Source organism: Protopterus annectens, chromosome 8.part0 (assembly GCF_019279795.1).
Source record: "Protopterus annectens isolate FY-2018-M chromosome 8.part0, PAN1.0, whole genome shotgun sequence".
Taxonomy (NCBI): Eukaryota; Metazoa; Chordata; order Ceratodontiformes; family Protopteridae; genus Protopterus; species Protopterus annectens.
The window spans coordinates 479,390,195-479,408,592 of NC_056741.1; positions in this window are offsets into that span (position 1 = coordinate 479,390,195).

Consider the following 18,398-nt stretch of genomic DNA (forward strand, 5'->3'; position numbering starts at 1 on the left):
TACTTTACAGATGCAGGGGTGAGGGGTGAAAGATGTGCGGCTTGCCCTCCTGCATATACTGTATTTCATGTTCTGCTTTGTTAAACTTGTGTTCTTCTGATTATCATTCCTAGAGTCCACATATGTGGTACAAACTCCAGTTTATTCTTACCGTAAAATAGAAGAAAGGAAAGTGGTTTGTGACTGATACACAATTACATGAACCAGTAATTGATGAGCTGAGTTTACTGTACCTAAAGTCTGTCCAAGACCACACCACCTTCAGAGATTCTTCATGGATAGTAAAATGAGCCATGTGCTTCTGAGAAAATGAGAGGTATAGCCGAGTATCATCTGTTTAACAAATGAATTCCATTTGGTTGGTGGGTAAAAGCATTCAATAAATATATTTTATACAGGTATTGTGGTATGATTTGTGTTGGCTGTTGCTGTTATTGTTTGTTTTATTTTACAAAGGTCCACTATTTTGGAAGATTTCTCTTTCTATTAAAAATTGCCAACAGTTCATTTGGCTCTTCAACACTGCCTCTTGCAGTAAGAGCTGGTCTATCAAGTGTATAAAAGTGCCAATTGAGATCTTTCTCAGGTCCCTTTAATGTATCAGCTGTGTCTCTCTTGGCAAAACTGGTGAAAACTCCAGCTTAAAAAGGCTTGAGGTAACCTGTCCTCATTTGAAGATTAATTCCAGTGAATGCCCTTGAAAGCAAGCAGCAGATGAAATAGCTTAATACTGGTATGATTAAGATCTTTTCCTCCCATGCATAAGGTACGAGGTTCGATTCAAACCTCTGGCCAATGCCTGTATTGAGTTTGCTTGTTGTTCCTGTGCTTTAGTTGGGTTCTTCCCACCTTCCAAAAATATGCTGTGGTTCCACCTCAAACTCACCCAAGAATTGAGTTATGGGCAGCAGCACAGACTCAAGATGGTGCCTAGATTGGAAGAGTTGTATAGACCAGTCACTGTGGGCATCAACTGTTTTGAGCAGTATCCTCAGACTAGAACAAGGATCACAGACTGCATGCCTTATCAGGTTTAGATACTCAATGGTGTAAAATATGGCTGTAGTTGGTTTACTTGTGTTAACTGTCCCCAAATGAGCATAGGTATTTGCCAGCAATAAGTGGTTTCAAGATCAAACCTACTCCAACCTATGCCAGAGATCCATATTAAAGGTAGAAGGGGTGCATATGTCCCTATTGGCCATTGCATGCCTGCCATATAGCCCAGCAGCCATGGGTCAATATGCTAATGGTCAACTGGAGTCCCTTTGCCCAGCTTGGGTGACCTGGGATAGCTGTGACTGAAAGCAGGATGTAAACCCAATAAACCAATCCAATATGAACTAAGAATTGCTACACTCAGTGTAGGTTCACTCACAGGACACAGCTTGGAAGTGGATGACATGATGGTAAGGAGGAAGATGGACATACTACGCAACCAGGAGACTATATGGAAAAGCAGTTCACCAAAGCCACCTGGCTTGGAATAGAAAGTCTACTGCTCACCAGGAAGACAGACTAGAAATGGTGTGGGAATTTGTGGTGAGAGAAAGGCTTTAGATGGCAGTGAGACATGTCATCAGAATTAGTGACAGACTCATGTCAGTCAGATTCCAGTGTTAGGATAGGGCACTTTTCAATAATCTCAGCCTATGCCCCACACCAGGGTTGGGATAGTAAGGAAAAGAGTGCATTCAATCAGCAGTTGCAGGACCTAGACAAAGCAAGACAACATGAATTGATCTTGATAATGGGTGGCCTGAATGCACACATCTGGACAGACAGAACAGGATATGAGGACTGCTTGGGTCCACATGGGTGGGGCAATAAGAATAAAGGAGTGGCTATTCTAGGCTTCTGTTTGGTAAACAGCTTGATGGTGGCCAACACATGGTTTAGCAAGATAGGCAGTCACAAGATCATAAGAGTCAATATGAAACTCAAGTAGACTTCCTCCTAGTAAGGGAAGGGCATTGGAGTAGAATCAAAGATTGCAAAGTCATCTGGTTGCGATAATCGTCTGTAAGCAATGGTCAGAGAAGGCATTAAGGTCAACAGAGGCTAGGCTAAAGACCTAGAGGTTGACTGAAAAGAAAGCACTGGAGTTCAAGGAATTACTCAAGGCTCTAACACCTCAAGAGGAAATAGGTGGACTTGAAGTCGAATCAAAACAGTGTGCATAATGACTATAGAACAGATATGCGGCTGAGCCAGGTATGGAAATAAGGTATGTAAGGAAAGCTTTTAGTGGAATGTAGAAGGCCAGGAAGTAATGAAAAGAAAGGAGGCTTTCAGAAAAAAGTGGAAGATAGAAAAGACTGACCAGGCTAAGAAGTAATAGTGGTAAACAAATTAACAAAGAGGCTTTGAGGGGAGTTGCAATAGTGAGGAACAAGGCATTGGGTGACATAAGGGAGAAATAGCTTTTGTTGGGTACTCCTAGCAGTATGGAGAGAGAGGCATAGGAGTACACAGAGTAGTAAAAAGTAAGATGGGAGATTAGCAACTTGCTTCAGGTCAGGATGCAGTACAATTGACCCAATGTTTGCAGTGAGACAGATAATTGAAAAGAAGCTAAAACTGAGGGGAATAGTCCAACTGGGCATTTTTAGACTTTGAGAAAGCATATGACAGAATCCTAGGAAAGGTGATTTTTGTCCGTCCTGCTGTGGTTTGAAGTCCCAGAAACATTGGTAGAATTAGTGAAGGCTGTTTACAAGGACTTTAACTTAAGTAGAAACCGTATCCAGTCTCAGCGGGGTCCCCAGTGGAAGTGGGTGTGCATAAGGGTTCAGCTCAAAGTCCACAGCTGTTCATACTGGTGATGGACTAAATTAGCAAACCGGTCAGAGGGGACAGCTCAACAAAGTTGCTATATGCAGATGATGTGGCATTACAGGCAGACTCTGAGCAAGAACTACAGCAAAAGAGCGAGGAGTAGAATTTAACTGAGTACAGATAAAGCAATTGCAATGACAGCAAATGGTGGAAATCAGAAGAAGCTGATAACCTGTTCCACTATCTTCCCTTTTATCTCAGTTAACAGCTTCAAGTACCTGGGAGGGGACGTAAACCTTGTCACCACAATAAACAGGACACGCTACCTATCTATGTCAAGCAAAGTTCTTCAGTAGCACTCTTCAAGAAAAGTCTTGATGAGTGGATGGGAAATAGGAAATACACCCCGGGGATCACTTCTGTCTCTCTGCTGGACAGTGGTACAGGAAAATAACTTTCTTGGGTGGCGTAAGCTATGGTACCTTGCTGGCTAGGCTTACGTAGGCCCTTGGCTGATAGGCTATGAACCTATATGACCAGTATTACTGTATAGTACAGAAACTTGGACAGTAAAGTCAGAGCAGCTGAAGAAGCTAGAGGTGATGGAGATAAGTGCCTGAGACTGGTAGTATGGTGCACACTGTGGGACAGATGAATTGAGGACATCAGAGCAGAAGCCAAAGTAGCTTCAGTTGCAGGGAACGGCAAAGAGAACAGATTGAAGTGGTTTGGTCATGTGTGCAAAAAAGCTGAAGACAATCTGGTGAAGACTATTTGGGAAAGACCAGAAGTAGACAAGAGGAAACGATGTTGTCCAGCAAAGAGATGGATGGATTGTGTGAGAAAAGACCTGTGACAGACAGGCATGACTGTTGAAGGTAGGAGAGTGGCATTGAATTGAATGATACTGCAATAGCTGACACCATGTCCCAACCCCATGTAGAAAAAAAATGGGAAAAAGGGGTTGATGAAATAGGGAAACCAAGGCTGTCCATTATACTCATGAGCTCTATGAGAAGTGTCCCAAACCCATCAGCCCAAAAATTAAAATCTACAAAGACAAATTATCATGTAAGGTAGTACATGATGATGATAAAATTCACAAATTCTGGAAGAAACATTCTCAAGCAGTTGTCTGTAATGCATTTATGGTGGGTAAACAGTGTGGATGATCTCATGCGATTTCCATGAGGTCTTGATATCTCTAGAATAAAAGTTTACCTCATGATATGCAGCTTCCCGTAGGAAGTTCATTAGCACTGAAAGCTTGTATATCCCATATACAATATTTGTCCTTTTTAAATTGTAACTATATCTATATTACCTAATTCTGTGAGGCAGTGTGCATTATCTTACACTGATAGTTTAAAATTAGTCATAACTTTTTAAGTATCTTGTGGACTTTTTACGTCAACACAAATTTTTTTTGTACATATTAATAAACATAAACAAGAACTTTAAGTTGACCATTTAGACACAAAAGAATACTATGCTGACAAATGCATCAAAAACTAAGCATATGAGATTTGGGAGAGACTAACTGAAGGGGGAATATTTAATGCAGTGCACAGTAATTGAGACTATAGATTCATTTAAGGACCTGGGTGTATGAGTAAATCCAGCTTTCATGTCAACCAATTAGTTAATGATAGTTTTAAAGCTATAGACTGTATAAAAAAAGTTTGTAAAGTCTAGGAAATCAGAAATAATGAAATCATTGTAAGATATATTAGACCCAAACCAGAGTATAGAATAATATGGAAACCTTATAAGAAAGTGTACAGAGGATGTATACTAAGGGAATCCCCATATGTGAAATTTAAGTTATGTAGGATTAAAATATCTGACCTTGGGCAGTCTTTCATAGGGATATTTCAGAGAAGACCCTGTCCTGGTATATAGGGCATTTAGAAACAACTGCCCCTAGGAATGTTTGGGGTTATCAAAGGATAGTAAAGAATCAAAATAAAAAGAAAAGCACACAAACAGTCCTGGATGAAGTGCCTTTTCAGAATAAACATAGAAGAATCCAAAAATAGCTGAAAAAGGCAACACCAAAGCAGATAATCTAATAAAGCGAACTTTTAATCCACAATTATAAAAACAGTGAGCACCTTCACGTTATCACAACGTTTCATCAGACTTTCAATAAAAAACATTAACTGCCGACTATAAATAGTAGATTTCAAATATTTCAAGCCTATTGCTCAGCAGAAACAATTATGACATCATATTAAAATTTAAAAAGACATGCTTTATAAATGACATTTTTCTGAAATATATATAAGAATATAAAGCATGCATCATAAAAAACAAGAAAAGGATAGTAAAGAATCATACAACAAATTGTGTAAGTGATTATACTGGCTCTCTGTGAGAATAGCCAATGCATAGAATAGACTACCAAATTATATTAAAGTAAGAACTGGTTTAAATAGTTTTAGAACTGGGACACCTGTTATAGGAATAATTGTTTCGGTATATTATCAGACTGAAGACATTATTGCATGTGCCTGAAATACATGTATCTACATTTTACTGAATAACATTTTCCATTTTTGGCATCAAAGTTGACTTTTAACTCATTACATCCAAGTGATGCACCTCCAGGTGCATCTGCAGTTAACTCCTACTGATGCCCCTAGGCATCAAATATTGTTTGTTCATATTTGCAAAAATAAATACAAAACATGCTATCTACAAGGTTTTAAAAGATTTAATCTCAAAGCTTAAACAATGGCAAACTCAAATGCATTAATATTTGACCTCTGTCTAGTGCAGGCAAACCGATATTAACTGTTGTTTTATGATATTAATATATATGATAGGCCGAGGTGGTGCAGCAGTTAGCGTTGTCGCCTCACAGCAAGAGGTTCTCCCATTAGATTCTCGGCTGGAGCACCTTCTGTGTGGAGTCTGCATGTCCTCCCAGCAGTTGAGTGACGTTAAAGATATGCAGGTAGGTGTGAGCGTGAATGGGTGTGCCTTCTTTGGAGGTTGGGCTGGCAACTCGGCACTGTAAAAAATCCACGGTCAATCATGAGCGGACCGGAGTTCTGCTGTGGCGACCCCTAACTGGGAAAAGCCAAAAGTTTTATGATATTAATTTATATAGATATAATTTTTTTAATTTTTATAAATATCTCAACAACCAAGTAACACAGAACTCCTTAGCCTCATGTGAAAGTTCTTGGCTAGTTGAATAAAATGCTTTTGACAGTAAGTGTGTAACTTGAGTGGTTGCTGAGATATTGTAAGTTGTGTACAAGGTATTACAAATGTAATAGTTACAGTTTTAACTATGACTTATAAAATTTGGTTTAAGACCTAGAACCTAAAGGATAGTACCACTATAAAAATAGTTTGTGCTGAGGAGTTTGCCATTTATACCTTCATAACCTGGTATGGTTCCAGAGATGTGAATATATGTTTGAAATGTGAGGACATAATTTAATTCTGTTAAAAGGCTTAAGCTCCTCCCATTGGATGTGTTTGATGTTTTTCAGCAATCTGCCACATCTAAAATATTTAAAATGACTGCTCACTCTGGACATCACACTGCAGCCTTTCTTTAAGATGCAATCTTGAGAAGTCTCTATCTGCAACTCCTATGGTTCAGGGTTTAATTTAGTCAGTCTCCCATTTTGTACAACTCTTTGCAAGTCACTTAACTCAGCAGTGGTGCTGGGCTGATATCAAAAGGAGTCTCAAGCCAGTTAAAAAATTAATTTCATTTAAAAATAACTTATTTTTAAATGTCTTTACTAAATTCTCACATTTTAAATATTAGTATGGGTATGCATACAGTAATAGAAGAGAAAATGTACTATACTAACATTTTTAATATTTTTCATGCATTTATATCTTGACATTTGAAATATCAAGACCCAGTAGAGTGATTCCCGAAATACGGAGGCTGAATAGCTGAAGGATCGAACTTGTATATACAAAGTTCAAGATGCCACTTCTCAGAATATTCTCTTTTCTCTGAGGTATGCCAGTCTTGGAGTTGGTATATATAAATCCAAGGGATGTGGAGCTCGGTGAGTTTTCTTTTTAACAATTATCCACGCCAACACTACAGAAATGCTCAGTTCCTATTTTCCCCACAGATTTAATTTTATTTCTATGTAATTTGCTAGTTCCCTTTTCTAAAAGTCCACCTCCAGTCCTTTTTATCTCATTTACAATATTAAGTAGTACTTCTGTTATAGTTGTTTTGATTTTTAAGTTCCATTTACTAGTTATTGCTGTTTTAGCAGTCGGTAGCATTGGATTTACAAAAGCCTTACTATGATTTGACAATTCAGACCCTCTATCCCATCTGGAAAGTATCATTTCTTTAGTTACAACCATTTGCGCCCCCAACATTTCTGACAAAGTACTCTGCAGGGATTTTTATTTTTTTAACTTGACAGTTTGTTACATTTTGAAAAAATATGTTCCCAATTACCTCTGTTTCCCATCACACCTCCAACATGCATTTACCTTTGAAAATTTCTCAGAAGTCTGCTTAGGGTATAAAAATATCTATGCAAACACTTCCAAGCAAAAATCTTAAAAATACTGGACGATGTATATTCGGTAGTCATATTGATGTCCTCCCATTGTTCTTTTTATATACTGCCTTTCCATTCTCTCTCTTCAGTCTTTTCTAAATTTCTCTGATACTTGTAGTTATAATGAAACAATTTGTGTCTCCTGCTAATTATTTTTTTTTTATCAGCAGCTTCTACACTCAATTAAAAACTCTACCAGAGCTGGTCTTTCAAGTAACCATATCGCTTATAGAAATGTAAAGGTAATAAGTTTGTAACTGAAAGAAATACAGGTTCATGCTTTTGATAATTTTCTGTTTTGCAGACATTCACCTTTATAAAATGTGAATTCTTATTTTTTTTAATTTTACAAATAATATCAAAACCCTTTATATTCCACCAGCATCCCCAAATCACATTATTTTAACGATACGTGATTCTTTCCCACCTTTTCTATCATGTTAGAGTGTAAATACAAGATTCTTTACAATTAAGAAAAACATACTTTAATATCCCTAGCATACAGAGCAGTCATTACTAAAACTCTACAACCATACATTTATAACATCCAGATTATACAGTATATAGAACTGCTTTAAAATGTAACATTCAATTTATATAATGAAAAACTGTTTTTCATTATATAACTATAGTTACCTCAGCAGGCCCTTCATTTTCCTTTTATTCAATAATGACATAAAGTGAGGTTTATGCCTCCAAACAGTGCAACAGTCATCTGTCTTAATCTGCCTCTAATGGGATTGATATTTTACATTTCATCCATTTATTCGCTAATTTCACCCTGTTGCTGGTCTTTATCCAAATCATCTCATCTTCATGGTCTCTCTTTCAGATCACTGGTCCTCCTGGTTATTGTTGTCAGCTTCTGGGCTTTTTTTTCTGTTGCTCAAGCATTTTCTTTGAAACAATATAAAATGTCTCACTGGCAGCTTGTCTAGTTGCTGCTGTACTGTGAAAAGAATGTATTTAGGTATTGGTAAAGGTTAACAGTGAATGTGGCATCTCTCTCAGTTGGGTGTGTTTGCAGGAGGTTGTTAAGAATTTTGCACAGGTCTTCTACCAGTACATGTAGAACTAGATGTGTGCCCTCTTAAAGTCCCTATCAATGGTCTCATTTGGTGTTGGGATGATTCCACTAGGCCTGATGGAAAATGTATGGCTTGTGGCCAGAATTATCTAGGCAGGAGGAGATGCAACATAGAGTACAGGCTGGGGCTAGGTTGGCAAGGACCAGATCAAGGATATTAGAAACTCTAGTGAGTAGTTTTATAAATTTGCTCTACTGCATTGGCATTAAAATCAAAGAAATACTGAGCATAGCCATTTTCGAGGGGTAAATGTGTTAATTAAGGCTTGGGTAAGTGATATCCCATAGCAAGAAGGTATTTGGTTTGATATTTAACCCCTCAATAGTGTTAAGGTAATTTCCATAATCTTTGGGGGATCTGTTGCTAGCAATCAAGTAATCGTTAGATTTGCTAATGGCGGTTTAAATCCCTAGGAGCTCCAAGTTATAGAGGATTTGGTTAATTTGATGTGAAGTAATAGTATTTCTGACAAATATACATACTCCCCCCACAGTTACCCAAGGGCCTGAAAGTAGGATCCATGCTAAACACTAGTATAGAGGGAGTGTTATCACTGCATTGAAACCATGTCTCAGTACCTGCAGAAATAGGAGTACGGTGGAGTTGCATAAAGGCCTGAAGTACAGGTATCCTTCTATTTAGACTCCTAGCACTCAGTAGAGTCACCATGATGATGTCCAAATTGGAGTTTGAGTTTATGTAAGAATGTCCAACAAGGGGACTCTGCTTAAAAATGGCACTATGGGACAGTAAAGGTTTAGCCACTACATTGAAGGTATGGTATGAGAGAAGCAAGCCATCCTGTGCAAAACAGGAAATCTTATCTGCCATCTCACTTCCAAACTGACATACTGAATCCTTTAAAATGACACTAACTACTTAGCCAATTCTTAAATCCAGTTATCTTGTCGTGGTATCTAGACATAATTCTAGGACTAGTAGCTTTCCTGCCTACATACATAGCAAGTTCCATCATTCATCTCTGCATGTCCCTCTGTTAGCAGTGCCTCAGGTCGTTTATTCAGCCTCACATGGTAGATAACCACTAGGTTGTAGTTATATTTGTCTGGTTTAAGGTCCTTTTGAGTCCTTGTGATATGATGGATCATGGCACCAGATGAACAGCTTATGCAAGCTGTTCTTCACCAATCTGGTATGTGCCTGGAATCTGTATGCCGAATTACACAGTCATCTATGTCTAATATAGGTCTTGGCTGTTTTCTCAACTTCCGGATTTGGAGTATGCACACCATGTGCAATCGCAATTAACAAAACCTGCAGTGGAGCACCAGTCTAGGTGCTAATTTGCACTTTCATTAAATTATTCCAGTCTAATATTTTCAGTTTCTCTGTTATAGTGGAAAATCACAGGTTGTTCCTGTGTGTTCTATTTTTTTACTCTACTATTTGATGAAGCAATTCTTTTTGAAAACCCTCATTTTCAGCCACTCAGAGTTTTCTCAGCTCATTGGAATTGCTACTTAAACCTCCTTTTTATTTCTATCCTGTTGTCATTTGATTTTATATATTCCTCCAGTGTGTCACTTATTTTAAACACCTCGGAGTATGTTTGATTTATCTTTTTTTTTCTTATCAATTATTGGAAGCCATTTCCTATAGCTGCAAGTTTCCTCCCAGACAGAACATTTTCTTCTCCTATTCTAATTTATCTTGCTTTCTCCAAATTTCTTTTTCTGTACTGACAGCAAGATAGTATAGTTAGTGGTCAGTAACTGAAATTTACCAAAACCAATCATTTTTATGGCTTTTTAAACAAATTCTCAGTTTTCACACTCCGAGATCTTTAATAAACCTGTTACTCAGTGCGCAGCCATCTTAAAAGCTCTGAAGTGAGCTCTTTTGAGATTGGTACAAGATGTTGATTTTTCTGTAACCATTTGTAAATTCCAAGTGAGTTACAGTGATACATTCTTGATGTTTGGCAAGAAGCAAATTCGGAGAGCTTGTAATATGCCAGATCTAATTACAGTAAATGTCAAATTCGGATTAGTGAGGATTATTCATGTGTGGAGAAGACTGGACATCAAACAGGCCCTAGCTGTCAAGAGTTGAACTTTAGAATGAAGAATATTTGTCAACAGTAAAGAAGGTCATGTTTTGACCGGTAGTGAAACCTTTAATACATGACCAACAGTTAATCTTTGTTAAAGGAAGTAGGCTCTTAGTCAAGAAAAAAAAGGAGGAGAATGTGTCCAAGGACTGAACCTTGAAGACTGTCTAAGCTAATAGCTAATGGAAAATATGATGGTCATACATTGCTATCTGTGTTTTGTTTGCCTTGCCTGTTATGTAACTGGTGAGATTTTAAGGTTGAACCAGTCAATGTATAGCATACAATGTGCATGTCTTTGGAGAAGAAGATTGTGACTACATCAAAAGCCTTTGGCAGGTCTAGGAAGACAGCACCTAATGAGTGTTTGGTGCACAACTGGTTATGAATGTTAGGAATATGGTTTCAGTTCCCCATCTCAGTCAAAAGCCATGTTGGGAAGATGACAGGATGTTGATGTCATTTAGATGGGTTAGTGATCTGTTAATACAGGTTTCAATCACTTTAGATAATATGAAAGAGAGGCTAGTGATGGAAAATTAGTGTAGCCAACAAATGCCCTTTCCCTCTAGGGAAGAACAATCATATCTTATTTTCAGAAATTGAGAGACATAATACTTGGCTGTATATGTATTTGTCAATGTAAAAAAGGTAGTATATGACATCTGCTGCAAGTGTATGGCAAAGCTAGCTGCCTTGGACAATTACTTCTGTAGATTTCCATTTTATTTTTGCTTTTGGAGACTGTTAGTTACAGTCACATTATATGTATGTTTTGTTTATTATTTCTTAGGTACTGTACTGTGTACTTTGTCTGTACTATGATACCTGCTCTGTTATGGACTTTGAAACTGTGGTACTCTGCAGTTTTGTTACACTGTTGCAACATCAGAGTGCTAGTTGTGTGACAGTCCATTCAACCTCTGCTGCTTTGAGTGGGCTTTCAGTCTGCGTTTTGGAGGATTTCTGGCTGTTCACCCCACATATTCCTTGCTACTGCTGTTCATTTTGTGGTATCATGTTCTGTGGATATTGGATTGTAGCTGCTGTTTCTGTTTTTTAATATAAAATTGTGGCAGGATTACACGTAGATTAGGTCTGTTGCCTAACTTTTTGAGGGCTGCACTTTAGAAATTGCTACATGCATTTTTCATGCAGGTGATTTTGAGTGCATGGATTTTGTACTAAAACTGTGTATGACCTTAAACATCACAAATGAGGGCTATGAAAATATACTTCTCTCCTTCAGCAACATTGGCTCTCTAGATTTAGAGCACTGAAGGCATATTGTTCCATCCTGTTAATGTGGGCCATGTGGAACTGTGTGTGGCTGTGGTTAAACAGAGTCAGATTACTGTTACTTTTGTATCTTGGAATAGTCCATTTTAAATCATATTTAGAAGACACAATGTTAATATTTTTTGTTTTATCTTATTGTACATAGTTTGATTGTGTTTACAATTCTGGCTCTTTAGTACAGTTTGCTATTCATTCATGCCTTAGTTGGAGTGTATTTTGACATTTTTATATTTTCATTCTTCACTATAATTTATGTTGGATGCTTAGAAGATAAATATTTGAGTTAAAGTTCAAGTTAATATGATGGAAAGACGGTCTGAAGACAAGGATGACAAGTTTAGTGTTTTTATGGCATTTCCAAACTGGATTGATAGGAGCTCCTGAGAGATGTAGTGTAGCTGATGAGGAATTCTACTCACTGCTTCACTGATGAGACTAAAAACAGATAATGTAATTTGGCTATCTGAAAAGAGTAGAATGCTAAGGTAAAGGGGAAAAAAGCATGGAAAGAAAGGCAAAAATAAAACACCATAATATCCTGAAAACTTCAAAATACTTCACAGTTGTACTAAAAACAAATAATTGAAGACAAAAAATGTGACACCAATAACTTTAAGAAAAATAGTAAACACAATCCTAAAAAATAAAATCTGGACTGCCATTAAAGAAATCTTTCTTGCATCAAGCCCAAAAATTCAACCCTCACCCCTCTCCCAATAACTCGCCACTCAAAGCTACAATACAGTTCAATTCTTATTTCACTGATAATATAGCATCTTAATCAGAGATGCCTCAACAACTAATCCTAATCCTGCTCAACAGTCGCATATCACCACATCTACTTTCACCTTCAAATCTGTGGCCACATCCTATATAAAACTACTCTTAAAAAAAACCTCAAATCATGCCCTACTTCAGCTGATGATCTTCCCAGTGAGTACCTAAAAATAGCAGCCAGTAGTATTACCTATCCTGTCTCAATTCTTATAAATGGGTCGATGCAGGAGTCGCATGTTGCCTCTCTGGAAAACGTCACACATTATCCCCCTGCACAAAGGAGGAAATTCAACAGATATTTCTAACTTTAGAATTGTAGCAATCTTAACCCCTCTATCCAAAATACTTGACAAATGTATTCAAAAGCAATTGTTTAACTCCTGCAGGAAGAACACCTATACCCCACACAACATGGCTTCTATCTATCATATAGTACAATATTACAATTCAAATCTATATCTGTGTGTATATATATATATATATGTGTTTATATTCTATCACTAAAGCTAGAGATATTGTCAAACTAGTTTCTTCCTTATAGGTATCATTAAAATGGCACTCCACACCTTCCTAAAACCACCAGTGTACCACAATGCTCTATCCTTTGTCTCCTCCTCTAACATTCTCACCAACACCCTCCACAAATCCACACAACAGGCCTCCCTAACATAGTACGCTGATGACTCCACATTCATTTGCACATCTGACAACATGGCCAACTCTGAAAAATTACTCGGGAAGTTTTAACAGCCACTAAAACATGGCTTTGTTGGAAAAAAAAATCTTCTCTCATGAAAAAACAAAATATAAAATCCTCCCTCTTGATAATACAACCATCAAAGTTACTTCTCATTGCAAATTATTAGGGATGAGAGTGGATGATAATCTTAAATTTGACCGTATCCACAAAATTCCATAAGATACAGAGAATTTCTCTAAATAATAAATTGTCAGATAACTTGTAGCTATGTTTAACCAGTGCTTTCATATTGTCTAATGTGGTATAATTATTTAAACTGTATATTTTTATATTATTTTTGAAGATTGTAAAATTATTGTTCTTAAAAGATTTGCAATACTTTGGAGCTTTTTTCCCAGGGCCTCTGCTGAAAATGGGCTCCTACCCAGTGGATTTTCCCAGTAATGTGTCAATAAATCAATATATAAATAAAAATAAATAATGCTGTCAGATCTGCTTTGTTGCATCAACCAGACTAAGCTTTAACATTAGGATTTGAATGAGCAGCTTTTCTTATTTTTAACAGATTGTTTGGGGTTGTTGTGATGGTTGTTTTTTAATTAATATCTTTCCTTTTATTATATGCAGTCTGAATTTTCTTTATTTCAGAGCTGCTTACACAGTGGTTTTTATGGGATTTTATTAGATTGATATATTCCCATATATGGTTGTGTTGAGACCATACTGGTTCTTATTTCAGGTGTGGCTGGTGTGGGGGGGGGGGGATTCTTAGCTTAGCTTAGCTTAGCTTCTTCCTCCTGTTAGAGGTCATACAGTTTAATATGGTAAGGTAATTGTCATTAAGGAACTTGCCAGCCTTATCTAGGTTTCAGGTATGGAATCTGTTCTAGTGGGCCTGTTTTATACATTAAAAATATTGTGGAGTTGAACTTCCACTTATTTCCAAAGTAACTGATGCTTAGGGATTCTTTGCATTATAAAGTGTATTCAAGTATGCAAATACTGGTATATGGTCATAAAGTTAATGTGGCATTGTACCTGTAGATAAAACATTAAAAGATTCAGTTGCATAGGCCCAACCTACTGTGTTTTCCCTGCTCGAGAATTTCTCATCTGGTTATTTGTGCAGTAAGTGAACAGAAACTGAACAGTCATGTGGGGGCAGGAGTACCTCTTGATATGAGGGTTATAATTTCAGTTCTCTGAATACTGGAGATGCCATAGCAAATACAAGGGAAAGTATGCCTGATGTTGTATCTTGGCACAGTTCTCCCTACTTAGAATTATTACAGTCTTGGAAATAGTTCACTAAGTATCAGATGTGTGGGGGGAACAATACCTCAGTTCATGGGGTATAAGGCATGTTCTTTTCTATACAAAAACACTAAAGAGTAGCAACACATTTCAAACTTTTACTTTTTGTTTGTTAAACTGTAATTTACTTTTCACAGTGACTAGACTTGTGGTATTTGGTCATACAAGTTTCAGTTATATTTAGATACCCAATTCAAGCTAATTTGTAGTTGGTCAGGTAATATTCATGGGTGGAAATAAAACTATTCATCAGTTTCCTGCTGTTAGACTCTGGGCACTTTTTAACAGGTGGAGAATTCAGCTAAAGTACAATACTACAGAAGTCCGGCAGAATCAAGAGTACTGGACAATAAGAAACAATGACTGAACAGTATAGTGATTTCCAATGCCAACCAAGTTTTGTCTGTGTGTGTGTGTATATATATATATATATATATATATATATATATATATATATATATATATATATATATATATAGTGTCTTTCAGCTTTTCCCAGTTAGGGGTCGCCACAGCGGAACTCCGGTCCGCTAACGATTGGTGATTTTTACGTGCCGAGTTACCAGCCCTGACGCACAACCTTCAACGAAGATACGCCCATTCACGCACGTCTCCATGCAGAAGACGCTCTAACTGAGAATCCAACAGGACAGCGTCTTACTGTGAGGCGACAAGGCTACTGCAGCACCACCACCACAATATATATATATAATTAACTACTTTGCCCTGAAAGTAGTTTTAAAGTATGAACAGAACATGAAAAGCCAACCCTGACATTCTGCAGCTCCAGAGATGCATTAAATGGATATACCTTAGCATTTTTCAAAGGGCTTATCCACAAGGCAAGCTTTCTGTAACAAGGTAAATTCTTAACTGCTCTTGTGTATCAGTTTACATGCAGTGAGGTGTAGGGAAGCTGACGGTTCCTTATTAAAATGTAACCCAGTTAACCAAGTCCACAAACAAAAAAAAGAAAATACAGGAAAAGAAAACATTGCTTTTGTCCTTTAAACTTGCTGTTTGTCAAATAATTGCCAGTGCAAGTCAATATGGGACTCGTGTAGATGCATATTTTTTTTTTTGGCACACTGAGATGCAATTCCTTTATATCTCACTCCATATTCTTAGGGACGGCACTACAAATTTGTGATATACATGAAAGCGACATTACTTATCTTCATACAAATTACAGTGTAATGTAAAACACTTTGCATAGTGGAATGTAAGTGCAGCAGTGTGTGTAAAATTGATATAAAGACAAAATGGTTTCATTAGCACTAAGGATGCTGCACACCATGTTTTTATGGAACACAACATGGTGGAGCAACTCCAGCAGGGTATCAGCTTCTTTATAGCAAGAAACAATATTCATTTATTTAATGCTACAACAGCAATACCTGGATAAATAAATTGTTCAGCACATTCATTTTGTTTTTCCTGTAAAACATCTATGTAGCAAGTTTTACACATCCTAAAATGTAATGAGTCACCTGAAATAATTCATCCACATAAAAGAGCAACACAAATTAAAATCATGACTCCAGTATATTCTTCCTCTTACTTTTTTTTTTTTTCCTTATGTTGTGATCGGCCATACCTCTGCATCTGTAAATTTGACTATAATAGCACTTTGGTTGTATGAAGATCAGGGATATTCAATACATGTTCATTTTTTCTAACTTATAAGAGTGCCTTTATCTCTGTAAAAGTGGAAGGAGCTTCAAAACAGTTTATCAAGAAAAAATTATTTTTCCATAGATAAGACAACAGCCAGAAATAATTATATGTACGCATGGATTCTGCTCTCATAGCACCAAAATAATTTAATTATGCTGAGAACTTTTTTTTTTGAATAGTTGTCCTTACTTGTTTTTATAGAGCCTCTGACTAGTGGAAGTGTGAGTGCAAAATGTTGTACTTTGACATAAGTAGAAGGTAAACTATGAAAGATGACTTAAAAACTTATGGAATGATGTGTTTTACATATTTATTTATTTGTATACTCGTGTGTTAGTTTCCCTTAATGTAGATTTGCCAGCTTTGTAACTTGGAGCAAATAATCTATCTAGAATCTCAGGTCCCACATTGCAGAATCCCAACGTGGAGACCAAATGGCCAAAAATCCAGTGTTATCTATACTAAGTCCAAGACTGCAGTTTCTTGCAATGTTCCCTTTTCTCTGAGGAACGGTGATATCAGAGTTGATATACATAAGGCTAGTGGGTGTGTGGGGTGCAGGAGGGCTTGCCCCTTCCCAGCATTCCCAGCAAACAACAAGTTTAAAAGGAGAAGAGTGTTGTTCCATATTCACTCTTCTCTTGTATCTTTAGTCTCTTTTTTTTTTTGGATTCTCAGGGCTCTGCAAACTGGATCTTGAGATTTCAGTAGGGAACTGATGACTTCCCAACACCTTATCGAGTATAAAGTGGATCAGGTTCCTTATGGTCAAGCTCAACCCCCCAGTCATTGTCTTTCTTAAAAAAAAAAAAAAAACACTGCTAGTGCAAGTCCTAAGTGAGTTCTTTTTTTACTTTTCCCCACATATAGATTTGGGGGACTTTCTCTCTCGGCAGAAGCAAAAATACTTTAATATTCTTAATTGGGATGAATTCTCAGTGATCTGTTGAGACCTCACCGTGTTTACCATCGCAGCTCATAGGTGAAGGTCTGTGGTGACTGCTCCAGAAATGAGACACGTGTGCCAAATGGGTTTTCCAAGTTAAACTATGTAAGTGTAAGTACAGGATGCTATAACAAACTATCAAGGGAAAATCCCCCAAAAGTAAATCCAAATACGTTTTTTTTTCAGGGAGTGAGGCTTCTTCCACACAGACCCCCAATGTGGACAGCTTCACTCTTTTACTAACAACTAAGTTATACATACTAACTCTACTTATACACTACCTAATAGGGTGACCTCCCAAACCTCCTGTAACAGAGGCTCATGGGATATATGCAAATGAACCCTATGAACATCAGGTGTTTCAGCTATATTAAAATTCTGATTGCCCATGACTTTTACATTTGAAGTTGTTTTAATGGACAATTTCAGGTCAATAAAGCCAAACCCCACTAGCCAAGGATATGATTTTTTCTGATTGTTTTTTTCAGTGTGACCTTCTAAGTCTTTGTTTTAATTTGTTAGCTGGGATATTTTGCAGTCACCCTAATGATATACATATATACATATATATATATATATATATATATATATATATATATATATATATATACAGACAAACAATTACCACTGCTCCAAAAACACTCAGTCTAAACAATCCAATGAAATATTCTACAAGAGAAATGATGACTGGTGTTGGGGCTGATAATATTGATATTACAGAGATCAACAATCACAAATGTTTCGCTGAAATTTGGTTAGTTCTTATGTATCAATGACTCTGTGCCTCTTGTAAATCAGTTATTAATACTTGAAGAAAGTCCCGCAAACTATAGCACCAAAAGGTTACAAAGCTGTAAACATGACAGTACCTTTGATATCAATTAATTGCACACCAAGGCTGTATTCACTTCTCCGATATGGTGTACAAGCATTAAACCAAATCGCCCAAAAAGTATTCACTTCTCCAGGCGTTTCCACAGAATATCATTTCCAAATGTTTGTAAAAGATAATCCAAACAAAATACTTCCAATTCCTCTAGCTTCACGAAAATTGTTTCACGAATGCACCACGCATATAACTTAAAATTATCAAACTGTTTTATTAAACTGATATAAGCAAACCCCTACATTTAAAGGGTTCCACCCAAAAAAAAATTTTTTTCAAAAAAGGCAACCAAAGCCAAAATTT